Source organism: Myotis lucifugus, unplaced genomic scaffold (genome assembly GCF_000147115.1).
Source record: "Myotis lucifugus unplaced genomic scaffold, Myoluc2.0 scaffold_122, whole genome shotgun sequence".
Taxonomy (NCBI): domain Eukaryota; kingdom Metazoa; phylum Chordata; class Mammalia; order Chiroptera; family Vespertilionidae; genus Myotis; species Myotis lucifugus.
The window spans coordinates 1,394,480-1,399,176 of NW_005871170.1; the positions used below are offsets into that span (position 1 = coordinate 1,394,480).

The 4,697-nt window shown below is 36.7% G+C and overlaps 1 non-coding gene across 1 annotated transcript; it reads right to left on the reverse strand.

Annotated features, from left to right (window-relative positions):
• Window positions 1–3,322: 3,322 nt before the first annotated feature.
• Window positions 3,323–3,462, reverse strand: LOC111827035. Its single transcript, XR_002830492.1, has one exon. It is a non-coding gene; the product is annotated as a U4 spliceosomal RNA (small nuclear RNA).
• Between the last annotated feature and the right edge of the window lie 1,235 nt (window positions 3,463–4,697).

Sequence of the window (4,697 nt, forward strand, 5' to 3'; positions counted from 1 at the left end):
GGAGGACAGCTTCCCAAAGAGGACGTGGTCAGCAGTGTGTAATACTGTCAGAGAGCACCGGTCAGATCAACATCGAGCCAAACACAATGGATTTAGCAACAGAGATGATGTTGACAAATATTATGAGAGCTGGGTCAGTGGAGTTATGGGAATGGAAGCCAGACTAACACTCTCATCTGATAGAATTTCCTGAATGAAACAAAGAAATAATCCATAACTCTTACTTGTTAAAGGCTTTGTGCCAAGTATAAAGTTTAAAAATTTTTTTCTTTTGTTTTTGAAATATAGCATTATTATATTTTTATTTTTAATGGTCTTAGAGAGAAGAAGGGAGGGACACACACACACACACACACACAGAGGGAGAAACATCAATGTAAGAGAGAAACATCGATCTGTTGCCTCCTGCACATGCCTGACTGGGAATCGAACCAGAAACGTTTTGGTGTCCAAGATGACACTCCAACTGACTGAGCCACACCAGCCAGGGCAAAGTTTAAACTGTCTTCAAGCACCTTTATTTAATTGGCAATTAAATAAGCAAAGTATACATGCCCTTTCCTTAATTGCAGCTTTCATAATCTATTCACTTTCATGTACAAACAGGCTCATCTGTTAAAGCTGGGCTTACATGCAAAAATTAATGTTAACTCAAACCAGTTGACACAGATTCGCATAGGGAGTATGGTTAGAAGAAACCTAGAACATAATTCCAATTCTGGTAATTTGCAGACACAGCACAGGGATTCATTTAAAGCTAAGTCCTAAAATATTCTGTTGTCTTCCTTATATACATACAAATCAGAAGGTTATTTTAATAGAATTCACTGTTTATTTGTTTTTTAATAGTGGTACTAGAAGTTAGAATTAATCCCTAATCTATAGTTAATGGTATTACATTAGGTTTTTACTGGTGGAGTTTTCTTTCAGAGACTGTGATTTATCAACAAACATACCTAAATCTGAGTAATAATGATTCTCATCTCCATTATTTTTTAAAAGATATCTTCCTCTTTCTCCGTTTACTTATCTAATTTATTAAACAATGAGGGCAAGTGGAGTTAATTTTTCTTGCCTTAATAATGTTCAAAGACAGCACTTAAATTGTAGCCTGTTTATAAATTTCAATAATATTGTAAATACATGTATATAAGGCAAAAATATATGTAATATGTGTTTAAGTGTGTGTGCAAAGTGTTGCAAAATGTTTTGAATGAAGTTTTTCCTGTGGGGGACGGGGGAGGTTGAGAGAGAGAGAGAAAGGCAGAGGAGAAACTCTCCTCTCTGCCTGATCCCGGGTGTTATTTAGCGAGAATGAGGTGTCCGGAGCTGCTAAACCCATTAATTTGGTCTAGTGATGGCAGAGCAGTAAAAAGGAAAGAGCCTGTGTCTGTGATGACACTGTGAAGCTATTCAGCCAACCAGGAACTGCTCCCTCGTCTTGTTAGGTATGATAGTGGCCCTAATGGTAAAACACATTTTTAAATAGGATGTTTGTTCCCTTTCAATCAAGAGGACTGATTTTATACACAACACACACATTCACAGTGCATTATGTACTGCAAGATTCTACATTTGGTTCTCTAAGATAGAATTTCCTTTATAACTTATTCATTTATAACTTATTAATAAATAAAGGAGGTTTTAGCCACACCATTTAGATGCATCATTTAGTCAAAACTGATCTGTTGTAAAAGTCTGGAAAAGGATACTCTGTTCAAACACGAAAGTAGCAAAAGCTACTCTGATGAAAATTAGGATTGAAAACAGGCTTCATTAAAAAAAAGTAATAATAATAATTAGTAGGAAACAATCAAGTTTGGATTGTTAAAAATAAACATGATTTTTGGCCACCATACAATTAAGTTATGACATTTTAAAAAGAATCAGTTATAACTAGTAGCAAAAGATACATCAAGTTTTAAATCTCTGTGTCCAGGGAATATTAAAATAAGAAAAAAAAGTTACTTTAAAATCTTTTCAATTAAATCAACACAACTGTGCATGATTTTTGACCCACCATTATAAATTATAACACCCCAAGAGAAACACATCATATTAACTCTAGTAAAGAGGATAATATGGAATTGCATTAAGAATAAATACATTTTGTTCCTTATTCAGAGATTTCAATTAATTTTGAAATTTCCTTTCTACTTTGGAATTTGAATAAATTATAATTTAAAGGGGGAATTTGAATGCTCTTTCTGGACTTGATTCTTGTGAGGGAAATTATCTTTTAGTACCGTGGAAATGACGAAAAACTTGGAGAGGAGGTAGAAAGGAAACCCATGGAGTCATAATGCTCTCACAAAAGAAAGCTAGGTTGAGTCCAACAAACTCACCTGAGGGATTAGGAAAGCGGATTTCCAATAGTCAAAGATGGGCACAAGTAAAAATGACAAATAGTGTAAGAGAACAGAATACTCTCAATATTGGAATTATTTGCGATTGCAGTATTAGAACTTGAATGAGGAAGACAAGCAAGCTGTGTGCAAAGCTCTCCGGAGTGCTCAGATTTAAAATGGCAGGAGCTGGAGATGAAAGCACAGACAAGGCCAAGGGTGATGAGGGAAGGGCACCCACCTGGCACCGGTTCAGAGAGTTTGATGCACAGAGGCCTCTGAAGCATATCCCTGAAAGCAAAAAGGTCTGTGGCTCAGCAGTGAAGCACAGGAGGAAAGGGATAGGACCATTGCATGCTCTCGTAGAGAAAACTCAGAACCATTGTGCTCCCATTTTGTTTCCATCTTCGCCATCAGGAGACTTCACTCTGGAAAGAGGAGAGCCCGCTGCCTGAGAGCAACCAAGGCCCCATATGGGGGACCTAATGAGAGCTTGCTCTGTTGTCATCCCAGGGTGGAGTCTCCGATGCCCCACGAGAATACTTCCCAGAGACCCAAGAGGCTTACAGATGACGGAGGACCATCCTTGGGCATTTTTGAGTAACCATGGCGACACGCACAGAAGGGCCTAAGCTACCTGGCGAGGGCTCTTATTTTGTTTTGTTTTGTTTTAATAGAGGCTACTACTCTGGTATATAAGAATATTATATTTAAGGTAAATTCTGACTTCAACAAAACATCCTTCTTTTTCAAGAGGGAAGGGAAGTTAGTAATATTAACCACAGGCCAAGTGCTTTACAGCACGCTCCAGGAAAATTTAAGATTTTCGGTATGATTATTGAGAAATTAATTCAGCAAATTACATGGAACCAACCTAAATTTAATAAAGTCACTACATGCTGGGTGTTTTTTAAATTGATTTTGAGAGAGAGAGAGAAACATTGATTTGTTGTCCCACTTATTTTTTTTTAATTCAGTCTCCATAGAGACTGTCAAAAATTACCAAAGCCAACTATATTTCAAGTTGTCATGCTGGGTATTGGGAAAAGTTTTCAATTAGCAATAAGCATGACTCCGATAAAACTCATTGGTTATGATATTTATGCATTCCTTGGTTGCCTCCTGTATGGGCCCTGACTGGAGACCAAACCCACAACATTGGTGTATGGGGACGAAGCCCTAACCAACTAAGCTACCCGGCCAGGGCTCTTTTTCTGTTGTGTTTTGTTTTGTTTTAATAGAGGGTACTACTCTGGTATATAAGAATATTTAAGGTGAGTTCTGACATCAGCAAAACATTTCACAAAGTCACATGGCATTCTCTGTCTTTCAAACCTAAGATTTGATGATGCTTCGAAAGTGCCTTTTGTTTTCTTTCATCACTTCATTCTTGGCAAACTTTTATTATTTCAGAAACATATTGTAAATTAATTCTAATTAAACTGCTATTCAAAATAATTGTAGAAATGAACATGTTGATCAATGTCAATGTTATGTTAAGTGAATGCTGTTACATATGAGCAACACATATAACTAACCACTTCTAAAATTTACCTTAAAACATAGGCTATACTTTATTTTTAAAATGTATTTTTAATGTCCCTTTTTTTCCCCCATTGACCTCCTCCACCCCACTCCCAACCCCTCCCCAGGCCTTCACTGAACTATTGTCTGTGTCCATGGGTTATGCATATATGCATATACATTCTTTGGTTAATCTCTTCCTACCCTACCCTGTTCCCTCTGAAATACATCAGTATGTTGCATGCTTCAATGTCTCTGGATCTATTTTGTTCATCTGTTTATTTTGTTCATTAAATTCCTTATTCAGAGATTTCAATTAATTTTGAAATTTCTCACATATAAGTGAGATCATGTGATACATGTCTTTCTCTGACTGGTTTATTTCACTTAGCATAATACTTTCCAGGTCCCTCCATACTGTCTCAAAGGGTAATATCCTTTTTTTTTTTTACAGCTGCATAGTATTCCATTGTATAAATGTACCACAGCTTTTTTATCTACTCATCAACTGATGAGCACTTGAGCTGTTTCCAGATCTTAGCTATTGTAAATAAGACTGCTATGAACATAGGGGTGCATATATTCTTTCTGATTGGTGTTTCAGGCTTCTTAGGATATATTCATAGAACTGGAATCACTGGGTCAAATGGAAGTTCCATTTTTAATTTTTTGAGGAAACTCCACATGGTTTTCCATAGTGGCTCTATCAGTCTGCATTCCCACCAGCATCATATTAGGGTTTCTTTTTCTCCACATCTTGACTAGCACTTATTGTTTGTTGGTTTATTGATGATAGCCATTCTGGTAGGTGTGAGGTGGTACTTCATT